The sequence below is a fragment of the Anser anser genome, assembly GCF_964211835.1.
Source record: "Anser anser genome assembly, chromosome: 7".
NCBI lineage: Eukaryota > Metazoa > Chordata > Aves > Anseriformes > Anatidae > Anser > Anser anser.
This window is the reverse complement of record NC_139727.1, coordinates 40,837,596-40,858,274: the sequence shown is the minus strand read 5'-3', so window position 1 is coordinate 40,858,274 and position 20,679 is coordinate 40,837,596. Positions and strand designations below refer to the sequence as shown.

General features: G+C 43.5%; 1 long non-coding RNA gene across 1 annotated transcript in view; it reads left to right on the top strand.

Annotated features, from left to right (window-relative positions):
* LOC310902265 overlaps positions 1–20,679 on the top strand; it is a 135,140-nt gene that overhangs the window by 113,323 nt on the left and 1,138 nt on the right. The window contains exons 7-15 of the long non-coding RNA XR_014586593.1: positions 365–441; positions 730–862; positions 8,119–8,320; positions 8,904–9,052; positions 9,241–9,324; positions 10,054–10,171; positions 12,887–12,932; positions 14,674–15,765; positions 16,735–18,592. This is a non-coding gene — a long non-coding RNA (uncharacterized lncRNA). The remainder of the gene's footprint in view (positions 1–364; positions 442–729; positions 863–8,118; positions 8,321–8,903; positions 9,053–9,240; positions 9,325–10,053; positions 10,172–12,886; positions 12,933–14,673; positions 15,766–16,734; positions 18,593–20,679) is intronic.

The window sequence follows — 20,679 nt, the reverse complement described above, 5'->3', positions numbered from 1 at the left end:
CTGTGTGTGCAAATTGAGACCTCCCCTGCAAGAGACTTTTACGGGAGCTTTCCTTACGCTTGTGCAAAATGGGTTGGGATGGAGCGGACATAGCTGGGAGGACATGAAAATATGGGACATATAGCACTAACTTGTCAAGGCACTTGATGGATAAGCTGTTGCTATCCCGTGTGGCTGCCCTAGGAAGCCCATGCCAAATGTCCCTCTGTGCTGGTGCAGGGATGGCCTGGTCTTGTTCTTGGTGCCATGAGGTCCTGCTGCTCTATTCCTCTTGAAGTCTTCAGCAACACAAAACTTTTGCTAAAATTTGTCTTCCATGTCTGATTGCATATTCTCATGGTAGCATTTTCTCCTTTTCTCTCAGGAATGATTATTCTCATTAACGGGGCTGTCGAAACAATGCTTTGCCCATTTATGTGCACTGCTGCTAAACAGTTCTTGGTAAGTTTGTCCTCTGCATTTCTGTGTTTCTTCAAATGTTGAATCACATTTGCCCTGACATGTGCAGCTCTGATGAACTTTGGAGGTTTTGGTACAGCTTCTTCTTGCCCCAGGTTGGGCTGAAGCAGGGTTCTGGGCCTTGAGAAGTCTTAAAAACAAAATAAGACACCCCCCCCCCAAAACCAACCAAACAAAAGAACTCCACCCAAAACATAACCCACAAACAAAAATCTGAGCTGAACAAGAGTTTTAAGCGGTGAGGCATTAGGCTTTTCCTGTCCTTGACAGATCTCAGGACCCTTAATGACGTACGCTGTCATCCACAGCGTTGCTGGCTGTGCCTGCCCCTGCCCTGGCACCCATGTGGCTCTGGATGACCTCCTTGTGCTTGAAGTTCAAAGCCTGCTTCATTTCACATCAGGTATGTGGGATGTGTACAAGGATGGCTCCTGCAGCACTTCATCAGCCGGAAGTTATCAGTATGCCTGGTTTCTCCAAAATGCACATGCTAAGGGTAAAATCTGGGCCTAAATGAAGTGCAGTGTAGTGTTGGCACACTAGTAAACAGAAAGTTGTTGAAGTAAAACTGCAAGCAGCTTGATGTGGAGCTGAACCGAGGTGTGCGTGTTCGTGGGTTCAGGACTCAGCTGCAAGCACCTGCCCCAGACCACTGCAGCCTGCGGGGAATTGGTGCTTCTGCAGAGAAGTTAAGGGCAGCAGCGTGTCCGTGAGTGAGCTGCAATCCCAATACATGTGGCTGAACACGTGGTCTGAAAGCATCTGGTTAGCTGCTGCTTAGAGACAGCTGTGCTAAGCTGCAGAGATGTCTCGGCTGCTTTTGTGTTCTTCCCCGAGCTCCAGAGGGTGCGCCTCAGACAGAGGGATCCAGCAGCGAGGTCCTTACCCAACAGGCTTGGCCATTAAGCATTCTCAAAACGTATTCCACCAAAAGTTGCAAGAAAACATGAACAGAGGGGAGGGTATGTTGTTTGTTTTCCTTCACTTCTTCCTCCTCATTGCAAAACAGTTTGGTGTGAAATTGCTAAAATGAAATATGGTAGAACAGCCCTCATGTCTCTTCTGCCTGAGTACTCAGCCTGTCACCCGCTCCCCTGGGCCTGCTGTGCTTCCTGCCCGCGGGCTGCCCGGGGAAGGGACCCCCGGTGCCCGCCTGGAGGCCTCCGGGTCCCTGGGGCTGGGCAGGAGGAGATGCGACAGGGCAGCACGGGTGCTCCACTTAGCCATAAGATACATTAACAGTCCTGGAAAAAAGGTGGTTAACAGCTTTGCTCGGTCTTGGGGAATATATTTAAAGTTGATTCTTAACGAGAGCCACTTTCTGGCACCTAAATGTACTGAAGAAATACGCTCCCAAATGATTCGTCTGCCCTTTCCTTCTTAATAGAATAGTCTTGTGCTGAAATAAAATATTCTGTGCTAGGGGAAGATAGGAAAAGGCTGTGTGTTCCCTGTAAAGAGATGAACTTACTCCTTGTGATTGTTTCTTAGATTTTACCGCGAACTTTAAGCCCTCTGAAACCCAAACCTTCACGCTTGCAGGAGCTGCAGGGCCCTGTGCCTGTCAGAGCGCTCCCGTGGGGTGTCCCCTGGGCTGCGGGCTGAGCTGCTGCTCGGTTTTCCTGGGTATTTAACCGGACGGGGAACTGAGCTTATCTCTTGCTCATGAGTTTTACTGCTAAAGGCTATAAAATAAGTCTTCACTGAAGTGAAGCCAAATGTTTTGCAGCTTCTGTAACCTCCCCGAGTGTAGATGTTGCAAGTCTGTTGATAATTTCAAGTTCTTTACCTCCTGTCATCGCTCTGGAGAGCGCACAGACGTCTCTGGAGTTCAAGTCTGAGCATATTGAATAAGAGTGACGATGGAAGTAAAACTTATAAATCATGACATAAAAAGATGGCAAACTTCTTATTTTGAGCATTTGTATAAGGCTCGTTTATATTAATTTATGGTCTACATCAGCCATATTTCACTTTTGTCACTGTCAAGAGATAGCACAATATAAAATGTCAAGAGACAAAGGAATAGAGCTTGAATTACTTCGTACAATCACCTGAAAGTCATGCTGCTTTAAAAAAAAAAAGTGTTTCCTTCTGTCTTAATGATACAGCACATTAGCAGCCTGGAATCCACTGGGGTTTCCAAAGCAGAACTGTAGCTCTGCCACTTTCTCCTACCAAGTCGCTCCCAGTTTTGGGATGGCTGTGGATGTCTCACGGCAGCTTTCTGTTGTCAAGAGTGTTGTCATGCTATTAGCAGGCAGATGTGGGATTGCTGCAGTGGGGAAGATGTTGCCTTGCAATCGCCAGTTCCCAAGTGTTGCGTGTGATCCTACATGGCTCCAGCCTGGGAAATGCAGACCTACCATGCTTCTGCTAACACACAGGGGGCTCAGCTGCTACATGCAGTTTTTGCTCTGATGCAGCAACAGTTCCTATATGCAGAATTATGAAAGGGTTTTGAGGTATTTTTTATCTGGAACAGAAACGTAACTTCAAGCATGTACTTGTGAAACTAGAAAAGTGGAGGAAAGAGAAGCGAGACTGTAAAATGGGCTGGAGACTGGGTACTTAGCTCCTGTGTCCAAAATGTGGGTCTTAGACCTACATTTTAAAACAGGAAATGCGGGGATTGGGGTAATGGAGACTTGTACATCTTTCACAATGCCAGTGCTGTAAACAACCAGACTTCTAAATGCTCCTGGTAAAATCCGTCTCCGTTAAAGAAATTAAGGAGACTTTCACATGTTAAAGTATCTGCTACTCAGTTCAAACTCTTGTATCTTTTCTTTTTAGAGATATGTTTTCCTCTTGTTGCTGATGAGGATAGTGACAAGAGCAACACTATCAGTCTTGTCTAAGTGCTAATTTCTCACCAACAGATTTTCAGAATTCTGGCATATTGAAGGAAAAACCAGTATGGAAACACCTGTTTCCTCCAGAGATGCTGTGTCTGCCCGTATCCCTTCAGGGATGTTGTATCTTCACTGCTGTCACCCAAGAGGGGGATGGTTGTGAGAAGTCTGAGTTTGCAGGATGGAATTAAAATTTCCCTTTGATCAGTTCAGCTCCTTGAAAATTACTATAGAGAAACACTATTTCCAAAACAGTGTTATTGCAGCAGCAGAACTCTACGTCGTGTCTGGATATGAAGGATGGCTGTTGGCAGTGCTGTTTAGAAGATCACATCAGTGCGTTGCTCTGGTTCCCATTCATTCATATCTATTAGTACTAGGGTTATAACATAAATAAATCATAGCACTCCACCAAGCTGCAATAAACATATTACCCAAGCAGAAACTAGAACAGTGGGGTGGGCCATTACTGAAGATAAATGACCAAGTTCTGCTGTTAAGTGCTAAGGCTCCTGAAGCACAAGGGTGTTTTCCCAGTAAACATTGAAAGGTAAAATTAAAGTCTTCTCAAAGTCTAATAAAATTTAATACTTTTGTATTATAAATAATATTCTAAGGAACTCCTTTTATTCTCACAAGTTTTTAGAATTTATGGTGGGACTAGTACTGAAACCACCTCTTTTGGCATCTTTATTTCCCAGGTTCCAGTATCTGTTTGCAGGTACTGTGAATTTAATATCAGTTTCAACTTTTAGCCAGTAGACTCCAAGCAGTCATGGTTAAAGTGTTGCTGGCTACAAAATAAATGTATATTATGTCTGGGGTAAGAAGGAAGAGTGGCAGCATGTTTTTATTGAAGCCTTTGGCAAAAACATAGTCTTAGTACTGCTGCTAACTTTTGCCTACAGATGAAAGCCACGAGTTAAGCAGTGCTTGAAACCTGAGCCAGCCCACCCACCAGGGAACTGGAGTCCTGCTGAGCCCAAAATAGGGATGTGCTGGGATGCAGGCACAGCCTGTAATTCATGTTAGCACAGCTCATCAGATGCTAATTCAACCGTTCTGTTCTGCTGATCACATCACTCTGGGACAGTGGTTCTGCAGCATGGTCACCCCCCTTTGGAATGGATTAACTTCAGCTGGATGACTGGAGGTGATTGTTTAAGTGAAAAATGAGAAAAAGGAAAAGTCTCATGCTTTTCAGATAAGATAGGATTTATTCCTCCTGGATGAGGATACCAAGTAAGTTATGCTTGTGTGTGGATGTGTGCTTCGAGTAAGGCACAGCTCTACGATCTCTCACTGAAATGCAGCAGCAATGCACCATAGAGTAATCACATGATTACAGTCATAAAAAGGAGGTTGGGGAAAAGGCTTGAAAGAATGTGGCAGTGACAGACTGGGGATGGAAATAAATGCTGTTAGTGTTCTTGCTGCATGTGTGTGCAAGGCTTATTTGAAGCCAAGGAGGCACAAAATAAAAGCAGGGTATCTCAGATCATGTCTTAAAAAATCAAGCCTAACAAAAAAAAAAATAATTCTACCAAACTAACCCCTTGGGAACCACAAAAAAAAAAAAAGCTTTAGTCTTTCAACAAATAGATCAATATTGCTGCAAACTGAATAAAACAAAATAGGAGTTGTGCAGCACGTCTATCCAGCTGTGCTGAGTGCCTACAGTGAGCTGGTGGTCACAGGATCACCCAGGTTGGCAAAGATCTCTAAGATCCTCTAGTCCAACCCTTAACCTAGTACTGACAAGTCTGACCCTAAACCATGCTACGAAGTTGCACATCTGTGTTTCTTGAAGAGCTACAGGGATGGTGGCTCCACTGCTTCCCTGGGCAGCCTGTTCCAGTGCCGCACGATCCTTCTGGTAGAGAAATTTCTCCTAATGCCCAGCATAAACCTCCCCTGGTGCAGCAACTTGAGGCCATTTCTCATCTTCTCACTTGGGTATTGCTCGATGGGTGGGTGTGGGCTGACGCTGGGCTGGCTGTGGAGCTCCCAGCTGGGGCTGCCCTCGTGGGGAGCATCTGCGTGGGCTGTGGAGTACTCCCTCACGGCAGCACAAAAGAAAATCACTCCATTTCACATCAGGTGTTTTGTGCCGTCCTAACATAGCTAAATCTGTCACTGTGGATACCAGAAGATGAACCAGAAATGGCTTTGCAGAGGAAAAGGCATCCTCTGAGCTGCTGCTTAGACATGGCCAGCTGATGCTGGCAGTGGCTGTAACTTCACACCTCATCCAATCCGCACTGAAAAATAGAGGCCTTCTGGAGGTCATTACGAAGTAATGTTCCTGTTGTGGTGGGGAAATAGACCTTTGACTAATGTGGCATTTCTTTGTACATTTAAGTCACAGAAAGGTCCCCTTCCTGAAAGGTTGCTCAAGAGAAGTCAAAATATTGTTCCTCTTTCCTGTAAATAAACGCTGTAGCTTTTGACAGCCTTCATGGATCTAACTTTAAATTTATTCTTTGTATATGCAGTTTATCAAAAGGGGTTAGAAACATCATTTTAGAACAGTGCTTTGTTGCTCTCTGAAAACATGACGTGTAAATAATATTTCCTCAAGCGTTTAATTTATACTTTGGCTTTTGAATCAGACTTTTGAAAACTATCTCTGTGTTTTTAATATACATTCATCTGACTGACCTGAATTACCCACTCTTGGTGGGGCTTTCTTTGTCTGAGGCTGCTGAAACTTGTGATGGGTGCAGGAGAAGTTTCTCGGTGGCAGACCAGGGCTGTGCCCCTTCTCCGGCACCGCGCTCCCTGCCTGATGGGACAGGGGTTGCTCGAGCTGAATCTTCTGGTCAAAGTCTACGTGAAATATTCCTCTGGTTCTCAAAGTTGTTGAAGACACTGCTGCATGCCACAATAGGACACAGGGCTCAATGGACTGACAGTGGAAAAGCCAGTAAGCTAAGTGACTCAGGAGCAACTCTGGCATTAAGTGCGCTTCTCTGTTAATTTGTGTCTGTTTGCTCCTTTTTTGGTACCTAAGTAATGTTAGAAAAGGTTATTCATTTCCTTCCCAAAGCAGCTGGGGGCCGGGGTCCAGCTGGAACCCGCGAGCCTGGGGGGGCAGCCAGGGGGGCATGGGACCAGCAACGTGCATGAGGCTCACTGGGGGCACCCCGACTGCTGCCGGCAGGGCACGCTGCTAGGACGCTTCCACGTGTCGGATCAAGGGAGATGTACAGATTCTTTTTTTTTTTTTTTTTCAAATTAATCTAGTGGGAGTTGATTTTTTCTTTTGTACATTAATCTAGCAGAAGCTGATGTCTTCGTTATAGATCTTAGGCACTAAAGATGGCAAGAATATTTCAAGACTGGGTTTTCACATTATCTGGAAAAGTATATTTTTGTGAAAATATGGTCAAAAGCAAAAAGGCACCAATATTTTTGAGTGGTACTGTCCCAAGCATTTGATGTGACAAGGGTCTTTAGAACCATATTTTACTTTGCTCTTAGTTTTTTTTCTCTCCAAAGCAAGAAACTGAGAGCTCCCAGTGTGTAAAAGTACTCCAGCCCCTGAGGGGTTAGGTGCCTGAGTACTTTAACAGCTCCGTAGGAATGTGGTTTGAATGATGAGATATATGGATTGTTTTTCATCTTAAATTAGCTATTAAGTGGTGTCTGGCTTCTGTGGATGAAAAAAAAACAAAAAACAACACAGAGGGAGATTGACCCATCCTTTTTTCCAGGCTGGCTGTTCACCCAAGCAGTAGTCTCTGGAAACCCCCATCAGATTTTTCTCTTTCTCTCAGTAGCACCTAAAGTGAAACAAACGAACGAAACAAAACTTGATAACAGAAGTGATGAAACAATTTATTTTGAAAATTGGAGGCTCTGGCAGAAGGCTGAGTCTCTCCGCATGGGCTCGGCCTCGCACCCAGCCAGGTGGCTGGTGGTTTCCTCGGGGTGTAGCAGCTGCTGCCCGGCCTTCAGCTGGGTGTGCAGGTGGCACAGGGCTCCCGATGGCATCGGCGTGCTGCTGTGCCCTCCCTGTGCCCCTGCCTAGCGAGGTGGCCTGAAACAACAGGGACAGAAATAACTGCTTTTCTGCCATCAATCTCGTCACTAGTGGGGGAAAAAAGGATTTAAAAACGAAGATCTTCCGGGTGCTTTCACTGTCAGCATATCTCAAGGCAGCTTCTTGCAAACCTCTCCCTCTTCTCTTTGTTATTCAATTTCTTGGTAGTATTTCTTCTGTTAAGTTTATTTTCTGCAGTGTTACTAACAGCTTGCAGTCTTGTGGTTCTGTGGGACGGGAGTTTACCCACCCCTTGCAGGCATTCACTTTTATTTACTTTGTCAGAAGCCCATTTGGGGTTTACACTTGGAAAGTAAGCATTAACAGGCCTGGGTTTCAAGGAGGTGCTGCACTGGTGTTATATGAATTTAACTTTTTTTTTTCTCACCTCCTATGATTGTAAATCTATGTCTGCTTTTACCTTAATTTTATCTTAAATGAATGAAAAAGAGGCTTGGTCTATTAAAATGAGGCAGTTATAAATACAGTACCCAACAGCATAAGGGCTCCCTTACCCTACAGCACGTGGGCTCTGCAGCAAACACTGCTGCGGACGTGGCACAGCTAATTGCAGAGTGCTGCTGGAGTGGCACCATCATCTCTGCTGATTCCAACCAACTGCTCATGCTTAGGCACAGTACTCATTTCAGCTTTAAAACAAGAACCTCAGGACTAACTCTTTCTCCTCCTTGGAAGGATCCCTCCTGCGTGCCCCCCGTGCAGGATGGCAGCCCAGCTGTGTGCCCTTTCCTCCTCCAGCTCCTGCGCCCCGCGAAGCATCGCCTGCAGGGAGCGGGGCTGCCCAGGCAAGGGCAAGCTGCCTCTGCTCCTCGGCACCAGTCCTGTGGGGGATTTGGTCCCGTCGGTCTGGAGCCTTTGGGCCTGCGTTGGCTTCGGTTCATCGATGAGGCGTTGACGTTGCAGCTATCAGCGGAACAGCTGTAGCTTGGGTTTATAAGAGGTAAGGACAATACTTTTTTTTTTGATAAAGTATCTCAAACTGGACTTGCCGAATAAGTCATGCCTCAGATAATTTAGTCCAGAATAAACATTTTTGTATAGGCATAAAGACAGGGTGTGGAGAGGTGTTGGCAGCTGCAGCGAAGGGCAGCATCCCTCGCACCGCCCCGTTCCCATACCCCTACGGCTGCGGCTGGGCTCCAGAGCCACAGCTGCGCTGCACAGCCCCTGGCAGTGCTCCTCCCAGCTGAAATCAACCTGTTGCTATACCTTTCATTTTTATTTTTTTTTGTCTCCTTGCTAGAATGGAATCAAACATTGGGGTTTTATTTGTTTGTTTGTTTAGCAAGGGAAGAAATAAAAACACACCCAATATATTTCTGCCATAAACTTGCAACCTGCCAGTAGTAACTGGCTGGTGGATCTCAGATAATACTTTTCAAGGGTTTGCTTTCTCTCATGTGTTTACAGCATCTCCATTTCATAGAAGGAAATGGATATAAGTGCAAGTAAGTGGTGGAGCATTTAAAAAAAAGCTAATGAGGTCAGCACGATAAGGTGTATCTGCTGCTGTTTTGATACAGAAGCGAGGTGACTATTGCTGAAACGTGATGCTGGAGAGCTGCCACGCATGTCCTTCTGTAGCTTGCTGGGTCTCAGAAGAGCACTGGTGAGTTATTTCTATGGATTCAAACACAACTCTGGTCTGTGCTGTTCCAGCTGACGTCCCCAGGTAGGAGAGCAGGAAATCAATAACTCCTGCTGCTCTCTCGCATTTATTGCAGCTTCGTTACTGGCAGGGGATATTGTCTCGTTGTTTTCTTTTGATCACCTGGTGACGATGTTCCTGGAAGTTTTGATGTTCCATTAATATTGACAACATTTTTTTTTTCTTTGCATTTTCCCTGCTGCCTACTTGAGAGGTTACATTGGCTTTTCAGCATCTGTGTCTTCCCATCTGGCTCAGTGAACCTTGGGCAGCACAGCTGTTATCAGAGCAAACAGGTATTTGGGGGTTCAGCGCTTACTGATGGCCAATTTTTCAGTTAGTTGAGCTCTGCGTCCATCCTGTGTAACCGCAATTACTCCAGTTTTTTAACACCCCATCTATTTTCTTAATGAGAAATTATTTTCTTCCTATCTAAACCCACCTTTTCATTTCACTGCTGGTTAAGAAAGTGCAGGCAGTGCAGGCTCTCTGACATGAGCATCAGGTGACACCATGGCATTGAGCATCAGCTGTTATTATAGTGTTATCTGGGGACCAGGGCATTTTAACAGCATAAGGCAGTATTTTATTTGGCCTGAAGAATCTTTGGTACTACAATGGAGTGAGAAGAAACAACTGTTTAAGTTGGCATATTTGCTTGACAGCAAGAGGTGAGAGCATCTGGCACAGACCAAAATTTGGGACCACTTGGAGTAAAGAAATGCTGGTGAAATTCTGTCTTTAATGTGTAAAAGAGTATTTCAAAGGCATGGAAGTGCATGCTCATGCGCCTTGGAAATAACATCTCAAGTTTGACAAACTTTGGGGTGGGGAGAGGGGAAACATTCCAAACGTATTGAAAGCCAACACTTGTTATCAGTATCAGCCTAAAGTCAGGGTTGGCTTGCTTTCCTGAGATTTGTTTTTTCCTTCTCTTAAGAGAAAAAGATATAGAAACTCAAGTGGCATTTGGCCAGCTCAACTGACAGCTGTCTTCATTTGTATCTGGGTTGTTTTTATCTCAGACCAAATAAAGTGCCATAAACAGATTATACGCTGAATTTTGGAAGCTGACTCCAGAGTGCCCCTGTGCTGCTGCTGGGATGGGGGTCCTGGCCGGGTCCCATGTTCCCCAGCTTCCAGGTATGCACAGCTGGTGGCACCTGGGGGATACCTGGTGGCACCTGGGTGGTATAACTGTAACGTGTATGGGAACCCATCTGTTCCTGCTATCTGACAACTTTTTTAGTGTTTGTCTCACCGCTCCATGACTAATTGGGTTATGTTCTGGAATTTTTCTGTGATCTGTTTTCTAGTGTTATTTTTAATACAATGTCAATATTTTAAAAGAATTCAGAAAACATTTACTTTAACAAGCTGCTCTTTGAAGCTCCTCATGCAGTAGCAGCACTTGTAGTACATTTCTGGGGTGTTTTCCCAAAAAAACCTGTCACTAGTTTGCATGGGCCAAACATACTTGTGAAGGACAGTAGTCACAAAAGAACTGAACAAGGCTGAGCCTTCAGAACAAGGCCACGTAGGTCCTTCCAAAATTCTTGGTGCACATGTGAATGTGCAAGGAATAAAATACAGCCAGAGCATCTCCCCTGTAACATCTCCTCACCTTGTTTTCCGAGCGAGCAGGTTCACCGGTGGAGTCAAATCCCTGCTGATGCTAAAAGTCCCCGAGTGTCTCTTATTCTGGGCCCAATTAGGGAGGAATTGCAAAGCACTTTCACCTGGCATGTTAATATGCTTCTCTTACTTCTGAATTATGAGCAAAATGTACTTCATTATAGGTGCTCTTTTGCTTACCTTCCAACATCAACTTCTTCCTAAGTCTTTCTTTCATTTGTTGATGTGTTACACAAAACGCAGAATCGCTCTTGGGCAACTCCTTAATGTAGGCAAGCCTTGAATGCATGAAACCTTGTTATCCAAGTTGTGGGTAATCTGAAATTCATGTGTTTCCCCTGAATCCAAAATTCATATAGAAATTAAATGTAATCCCAAGCGCTGGTTATCTGAGTCCTTCAGACATCCCTCAAGACATACAACTAATCAGGATCACTGGTATGCAGCATTTAAGCATCCTAATTTTATTCAGTCAGGAAAAATATCATTTAATAACAAAAACCATAGCATGGTAAGTCAGCTGGATCCTTTTAGCAGGCTTTAACATTCTCATTTTCTTCTTAGCATTTGCCATTAGGATCAGTGAAAAGAATTGACTCATGCTCTTCTAGATACCCCTCTTTGGCAAAGAGTGGCAAAATCAAATCTGTAGGTTTAAAAATCAGATCTACCGTTAAATTTTCAGAAAGACCTACCATTTTGACAAGGATTTTGTGGTGGTTTTTTTTTTGTTTTTTTTTTTTTTTTAGAAGCTGATAGCAATATGTATTAGTAAGCACACATTATTCAAAGCTTAGCTTTGTTGAATGACAGCTCATTTCACAGTTTACTGAAACTTTATGTACATCTTTTTAACGCCAAGGAGGCAAAAGTAGGAGAGGAGGACAGCACCGGTGGAGCTGCAGAGCAGGCGGGAAGCTGTGTGCTCCCGGAGAACCCTGGCAGCAAAACGCTCGTGAAAAGGGAACGTGCCTCAGCAGCGCTCGCCCTGGTGATAGGGGCTGCCGAGCCCCGGCCCCCTGACCAGCACACGCAGACCCTTACTGCCCAGCGCCCGTTCATATAAGCAGATGAAAAGAGGCACCAAATGCTCTCATTTTTACCCTATAGATAGAAAGTGTTGTGAGGTTTCCAGTGTGTGTGTGTGTGTGTGTTATACAGCCCAGAAGGGCCACATCCCACCTTCGCGTCCCTGTGGGCTATTTCTCACGTGCTCCAGCAGTGAACGCGCCCTTCCTTTTATTTGGCAGTACGTTATGATTTCCGTGACAGCCTCTGCAGTGACAAAGTTCTGCCTTTTGGTTTCTTTGTTTGTTTATTTTGGCTTAGTATTCTCCGCTCGAGTCACATTAACATAGTTTTCCAATCTTTTCTACCAGACTTAGTCTGTGACAGACTTGTGTATCAGCAGCTCATTGGGAGGGATGGTACAGATGCAAAATTTAAGAAGTGTGTTATTGTCCTAGACCAAGTGACTTGTGGATATGTTTTGGCTTCTCTTTCTACCATCTCTTTCACTTTTCTAACTCAATATTTTTGTTAGGAGAATATACTAGTACTTTGTGCTCTGCTAGAATTGCTGTTTTTAGCAGAGGCATCGGAAAGCCATCACTGGGTTGTATTTTCTCCCATCAGGCCTGGACACTTTAACTCCCGAGCCTTAGTAATTCATCTAGACAGGTGGATCCTGCATGCTGCCAAGCGCTGTACGTATTGCACGGCGGCGCTCCTCAGCACATTATTTAATCCAATTTTTATTCTGTATGTTTGAAATGCAGTGATGTAAAGCAAAGGGCTGAATATTGGAATAACTTGCATTAAAGTTCAAGGGCCTGTGGATAAGCTGAGGTTCTTATCAATCTGTGTTTTGCTGTCATTTCTATAATGATAATACTTAAATGGGCTGATTATACATTCTTAAATACAGAAATGTACAATTTCCTGCATGACACTGAGTGAGGGATTTGACCTATTTAAGTCTCAGAAGGAAATAAAGAGAATCAGCATTAGAGTTGTCTCCTAACATTGAGGACACACAGGCTTGCAAAAATCGCTTCTGACTTCAGCTGTTTCTGCATGTCCTCATAGCATCAGGACACCTCGGGCAGCTGAGAGCTGTCACAGCACCGGTACAGCACTTAAAGGAGTGAAAGTCCACAGCCAGATCTGCGCTTTCCAGACCCCACCTGAAATCCATTTATTTATTTATTTATTTTTCTGCAGGGAGCTCCATGGAGCCAAACCTCTCTTCCCAGAGCCATTGCTGAAGGTAACTGTGCGGGCTCCTGTCCACCTGCTACCAGGGGGCCACGTCTCAGGCCGTGACATACGCTATGTTAAATGCAGTCACTGTCAGGGGAGGAAATCTGCGTCCCCTCAGGCAGAATAAGGATTCCTCCGCCACAGAGGTTTGGTTTTGATGGGGTTGGAGCAATGTGCATCATTACCTCCCTCCTGCTCCCTCTTTGAATGGTACCAGTGCACAGCCTTCATTTTCTGTTGATTTTTTTTCCTTGATTATTTCCACAGGGAAATAAAATGGAATTTTGTGTCTGATTTTGGTGAGAGGGAAAAAAAAAAGGAAAAATGATTCATAGTCAAGCTGATATTTCATTATTACTTTTCAAGCTCCTGAACAGAAAACTCATGTATTTGCATAACTCTTTAGCTACAACTGTGACAGAAGCACAGGAAGATGGCAAATCTCCAATGCTTGCACGTCGTGGTCTGCGTTCAGATTTTTGTCGTCATTCTAAGGAAATCTCAGTTTCTCAGCACTTACTAGAAAATTTGTGTGGAATACTGCTGGGTTGGAAAGATGTATGTGAACATTTGTGTGGTGGAGATAACTTAATCACGTATAGGGTGGAGTCTGTTTATAAATGACATGGGGGAGAGTTTGAAATCGTGTGTGTGAGCAGATGGTTAAACCGGACACCAAATGTTACTCTCTTTTGCTGTTTACTGCAGAAAACAGAATGGTTTAAAAGTCATGTTTTTGTGAAACAATGGAAAAATACATTAATCCCGGATGAGAAGTTATCCTACTAAGAAGAAATGCATCTATTTTAAAGTGCCATGGCTTCTGGAGATGCGGGGAGAGCCCCGTCTGCGTGCTGGGGCTGGGGCTGCTGTGCACGCCGCTGCCAGGAGAAGATGAGCTGGGCAGGCTCCGTGGGGTGCTGCCACCCTCCTGGATGCCTCTGCACAACCCGGGTGCTTTTGGATGAAGCCTGCAAAAGCACAGTTATTTAACCCAACATATTGCCACAGTGCTTGAAGATGCACACCCTGTTTGGGCTGCCCCGGTGCCTGCAGGTGTGGAAGCAGCCACACAAAACCCGCCGTGCTCAAGGGCTGATGGCAGCACCTGCGGGACGGGGAAGGAAATCTCCAGCGACTGCTTTCGTAGATGGATAAATGTCACTGGGTACATTTGCCTTGCACCAGGAAACATTGTTCTGCCACGCACCTAAGCAGCATTTAAAATATCACGATTATAATTTTTAAGTGGGCTTTTTTATACACTGGAAGTATAGATTAAAGACTACTGCATAATTTTCATGGTGCGTTGTAGCTTTTCCTTCTTTCAAAATGCAGAACAAAACTGCTTTAGAAACAGCAAACACCAGCTGAAGGTTCGCATGGTTACACAACCTAATTATAAACATTCAGTGAGCTCCAAAAGCACAGCGGAGTAAATAAATGTATCACACAGCTGAAGAATGCATCCCTTATTGTCAGATATTTAACAGTTTTGAAAGTAATTAAAAGCAAAGTATCCGTTTGAGTCTGCAATTTAGCAGAAGTTTAAATTTTATTTTATAAATTGGAAGGTAGCTGAGGATAACCCCCTATGCAAACAATGGCAGTGAATATTCAGATTTCTGGAGTTGGAAAATGAGCAATTTCTGTTGAAAAGATAAACATAATGATTTATTTTCATTCATCTTATAAAATGAAAAGCTACACACATTAAAGAAATGACATCCCTTGTTCTGTTGTTGCAGGTTATTATACAGGGGACAGCGACGGGGACTGGACTGCAAGCTGTGGCTCCTTCAGCACGGGGAGTGAATGGACCTGGTAATTCATTAGTCCGAACGCAGCGCAGCATCTCCCCGCTCTGCTGTTTGGTTTGAGAAACTAAAGTCCATTTTACTGCTGAATTTTATGTGATGCTGGAGGAGGTATTCTTGAGATAAACAATATTATCCACCAGAGACTGATATGAGATGATAAAAGCCATTTTATTTACGGTATTTTCAGCTATCTTGTCAGTATAATGTATTGCATCATGGGAAAATGCTGGATTTATTTTAACCTTGCTCTAAGAAGTGGATTTGCCGTATACCTGTCCACTGAGCCACAGCTCTCGTGTGCTGATTTTTGATGCTGTGATTTACGTTCAGCTTTCTGGGTCACGATAGCTGTGGCAACATACTGCACATTACGCCTCTCCTAGAAGAAGAACCACGAAGACATCGTCTCGTATTTTAGTACTAACAAGTGCATTTACTTCACGTTGCCTCGGGAAGGGCAGAGGACACTCATACCTTGCCTACGTTAGGGCCGGTTCCTGCAGCCGCCCGTGCCCTGCAGCCACCGGCTCTGCCAGGGTCTGGCCTGCACCGCGCTTGCTGGGGGAAATGCTTCCTGCTAAGAAGGGCCAATTCTTTTACACAACCCAACCCACCACCAACAAAAAAAGTAGCCACTACATGATAGCAACTCCCCTGCCCTGAAAATGAGTCCATCACACTTTTAGGTAACTTTCCCCTCCGAAGGGAAGTCCATTTCCTCATCCTGCCCAGCCAGGTGGTTGGGCTCTTTCTGTTTTTTTATTCCAGAGCGTGCTGACCAGAAGCTCACAGCGGTGTGACTGGCAGCCTGCCGTGGACCTTTGCCTGGCCAGTACTGAGCACTGTCGGCATGAACCTCACGTCATTCATGGTCTTCGTGGTGATGACAAAGATAGCGCAGCACTGGGTCTGAAGAGAAATCGGCTGTGCACCCTTTGTGCCAGTGGGGCTCTGTCTGGAAGGGATTTCGTCCCAGAACGATGCCCAGGAATGGACCAAAAATGACTGCTGGTGTGGGAGGTCAGTGCTGGCCTTACTGGTGACTTTTTGTGGGCTTTCCTTTCTGGTTTGCTGTTCCTGTGCAGTCTGTGCCTCTCAGAGACAGTATTGGCATAGCAGCACGCCAACCGAACTCTGCCTTTAACAGCAAAGAAATCTCTATTGTTTAAGAGGATGACTGCTTAATCATAAAAAACTGCCTCCAAATGTTAAATTCAATGTGATTCCATTTGTACCAAACTCAAGAATGAAATTTATTATTCAGTTGCAGTGAAGCCTCCTATCGAGACATTTCCTCACTTGCTCTCTGGATCCTCTCTTGTCCCTGACCTTTTCTATTTGTTTTCGAAGCTGATGTTGCTTTCAGTGAGTGGATTTTAACTGCTGCCTTTCAAGGTTTAGCAGAGTTTTGTAGAGATAAAATTTGAAAGTCTGAAAAAATTAAAAGTCTTACCAGAAGAGAAGCAACTTGGAGACACAAATAGACTGTTTTTTCCAACTGTTTTGTCACTGTGTAGACTGTTCTAGTTTAAACCTTCTCACATGTGCTAATGTAAGCTGAACTGATTCAGAATAACAATCTGCAGGTGTTTTGTTCACTTATTGTGTGATATGTTGTCGATATTAAAGGCTGTTCAGACTATATCTAATATATGAGGACATGTTTTGTCTTTTGCCCCTAATGAAACACCATAAATTCTCAATTATTTAGCTCTCAAATTCTTATATTTTAGATTTTTTTTCTTTAAAACTTTGTTTAGAAACATCTGCAGTTTTTGTGAGAGAGCCCCTGATATGCTTATAGAATCCAAAAAAATGATTCAAATCTAAATATATTTAATGAGATATCTGTTGGGTTGCTGTGGCCGAAGTACGGCAGGGCTGGAAACACGGCGCACTCGGTGGTCGAACGGCCCGCGATGGCCCTCGAATGATCACCCCGTTTTGCATTTCCCCTGTACGAACAAACCACTGCTGTGCTCTTCTCAGTTTACTCTGACGTGCGACCTTGATGTAACGGGTATTGGATCCTGCCCGCAGCTTCCAGAACTGAAGTCCTCGCTCTTCCTCCCTCCTTACCCACACGGCTGGGTTGTGCTGAGCTCCTCCAGCCCCGCGGGCAGCCTGGGCACGGGGGTGCCAGCCGGCAGGCCCCGATGAAATGCCATTTCACGTGGCAGCTCAGCTCGTGGTCAAAAGGTGAGACCCTAAGCAGGCACACGTCCACGTGGGGTGGAGGAAATTAGCCACACAGATTCAGCTGGAGGTTTGAACCCTGTCCTGATAGTTTTTTCCTTTCTCCTGTCCCCATGTCTCTTTAAAGCCCCTTCTTACTTGGCTCAGAGAAGCTGTGGATGCCCCATCTCTGGAGGTGTTCAAGGCCAGGCTGGATAGGGCTTTGGGTAACCTGGTCGGGTGGGAGGTGTCCCTGCCCGTGGCAGGGGGTTGGAAATGGATGGTCTTTAAGGTCCCTTCCAACCCATGCCATTCTCTGATTCTATGATTTAAAGAATAAAATACAACAGGTGTTTGAGATGCATTTAGGTATGTGCTGGGTTTGCCTTAGGAGACAATATTCAAATGCTAGAAAAAAATAAAGGTAAGGGCTGTGTTTATTCTAACTGGTCAGGCAGGCCGAGGCTTCATCCCCAGCCCCTGGCCAGGCCGGCACGCTGTGCTGGCACGCTGCTCCCCCGCCTCGGGAAATCGTGCCGGGGGAGCGTGCTTCTGGGAGCGCTCTCACAGCGCTAGGGAATCCTGTTTGTCTCAATGTCCACCAGAATGTTTGCTTTCTGCCTGGTATTCCAGTATGTACGTACAGAAACTACATGGCAAACTGAATTTCCAAAGTAGTTTGCTTGTTTTCTGTGATTATTAGCAACAAGCCGATGAGTTTTTTGGTTTATTTACTGGCCTTCTGCTGTGCGTTTCCCTGCTTTATCTGGCTATTCAATTTTGTTTTCTTATAGGTTGAGATGCTTACAGAAAAGACTAATTTTACAGTTTTTGTTGGGTCTTTGCAAATCTTTGAAGGATTATGTAGACTATATTTTATTACTGCGTAACAACACTTATATCCTGCTAGAGTTATACTGATGTTGCCATGTTGAGCATCACTGCAACAGTTAAAATTATTTACTAACTCACTATTTACCTCACTGCATTGACCTGATTTTGTACAGGCTTCTCATTAAAAGGAGGCCCTATGCTTTTGCACTTTTCCTCTCTTTGCAGCGTTTCTTTAACCAGTCATTGCAATGCATGAAATACATACACACTGCATGTTCTAGTGTGTGCATTTTGCCTTGGGGCAGCACGATTGATCTGGCTATCTGGGCCCACCTCCCAGACAGAGCTATTCTCTCTGCCTTGCAAGAGAAATAATAAAGAAAAAAATCGAATTAAGGATTTCAATGCAAAGAAGTTTGCCTCTGGATCCAAGCACTTAAAGGGAATGCATCCATCTTGAATTTTACAGGAACGTACAAGAAAGCCGGTAAGCTAGAAAATCCAGTCAAGCACACAGCAATGCTAACAATCAGACCCCAAGGATTTTATCATCATGTTCTTGCTTACTGATGATCTGTTAAAAATGATTTATTTGGTAATGATTTACATTCCATCCTAAACATAGTCCCTATGATTCTCCTTGAAGAGACTTGCAAAAGTTTGCTGATGAGTTATAGGAGTTTCTTCTCAAAATCAAGCCTGTTCCAAGCAAATACGGAGACTGCCTCACCAAATAATCTAAGAAGAAAGAAGTTTTTTTACCTGTGCTAAATAAGCACATGCTCAACTACTGGACTTGACCAAGACGTGACTGCTGTTAACTTAAGAGCTCCACTAGGTAAGACTGGATGTTAGTTTGCATTTCCATGAAATAACGAAAAAATCAGTAAGCTAGCAGCTCAGTAAGCACTGACTTTACATTTCCTGCTTTTTGTGTCGTAACATTAATGCTATTTTAGATTCAATTTATCTATTCTATTTCTTCCCAGTGATATGGTTAGTAGGTTAGCATTTGAATGCTAAATCTGCCCTGGAAGTGGATGACATTTTTTTTTGATTGTCAATGCACAAATAGGTGCAGTAACACTGCTGTTTTTTATTTTTGTATTCATTTTGTTATATTGTAATTGACACTATGCCTTAGGCATAGCATTATCTTATTGTTTGTTGTTGCTGTTTAATGGAATAGTATTCCTGACAGTTTTCGCCTATGGATTTTACTACTTTTCATTTATCTCTTGTTGTTTGCTTAAGTATCACAAAGCACAGTTAATTGTAACACAGAAACGTTACAATACCTGTGGGTTTGCTTGATTTCTTCCTTTAAACATGGATTAAGAGCAAGAGGCTCCATCAGTTAAGAAAAGATCTGAACACTAATGTAGGCTACACGTGCTGAAGTTTTTATCTAGATATGAATTTTAACTTATGAGTAAAGGAAAAACTTAACTCATTTATGTTTTAGAAAAGTATTATTTGTATCACATATCTGCATGTGGCAAATGTCAGTTTTGTAGTTTTTGGTGAAGATGTAAAAACTTGAGTAATCAGGAGCATTGGCAACAACTGGGGACTCGGGAAGAGAAATGAGATCCCGTAGGTCAAACTATGGAAGACAAAGTGGGAGAAGCCCCACTTCCCAACCTGTTTTGGACAGGGACTTTGTGAGGACATGGAATGCTAAGCATAGAATCAGTAAGGCTGGAAAAGGCCAACATGTAACTGATGGCAGCAGAGCTGTACTTTGGGTGTTTTTTAAAGCTTTTTACTTGGAACCATGAGAAATGAGAGATCACATTTATCTGTCTGGCAAATTTAATTATTTAATTTGGAATCTATCCTTGCATTTAAGTATTTAATTTTTATATTTACGTTAATGTAAGTAGTTGTTTATTGCCTGTATTGCTGCAGTAATTATTATTTTAGTCATATGAAGAATCAATAGCTAAAGCTTTAACTTTCAAATCCAGTTTCCAAGCTTTGTATAATTTATTCTGCTTATTCTGGTTTCTCAGAATGGGATACCTTCTTTAAATGCTCAGAGCCTAAAACCATATTTTATTGAGTCACGAAAATACGTTCAGAGTACTTCGTGATATTGTGTCATAGAGATAATCTTTCTATTTCAACAATTTTCCACCAGGTTGTTTCTATCTGGGTGGCTAGAAATTTCAGGATTTGCTCATTTTTCCCCTCTGCCTTAAGATGATGAGTTAATTTTATTCTAATAAGCCTGTTCTTTCCAAGGCTTAGAGTTGTGCTATCTTTTTGGAAAGAGAAAAATATATATATATATATATATATATATATTTCCTATATATTAAAGAAACCTGACGTGGTAAAAGAAGTTCCTTGCTCTTCAGAAGCGTTGGTGCTCACCTGCTGGTTTGAGTCACACGTAAATGCTGGATGCCTCTTCCCTCGGCTGTGCCTCTGGGGTTACTGCACACTTTCCAAACACTTTTGTCAATTTTTAATGTTAAGGGAAAGTAAATCCAAAGAATTGCATTGGCTCACTTTTCCTTTCTCTGTCCTGTGATTATGTAAATGTAATGGAAGATGTTTTAGTATAGTTTTTGAGGTTTTGTATGATTTCAGGTTTAAAAAGGATTTAAATTTTTTTCTTCAGCCCGCAGGAATTTTCTAACTCTTATTCTTAGACCTGTTGTGCTGACATAACACTGAAATTATGTTGTCTTTTATTTTCTTTGGGGTTTGCATTGTACATCTCATTTTACTGTGAGCATACATCAGCTTTTACTGAGCATGGCTCCAAAGCAAATTTTTCTTCTGGTGTGTCAGTTTGTTGTTTACTTAGTGCCAATTGTGGTTTTACAGCACACTTTGCCAGTTGCCCTTTAGTTATATTTTTAGGGGGTTGTCACATATTTCACAACAACTTTTTTTTTCTGTGTTGCTTAGAGA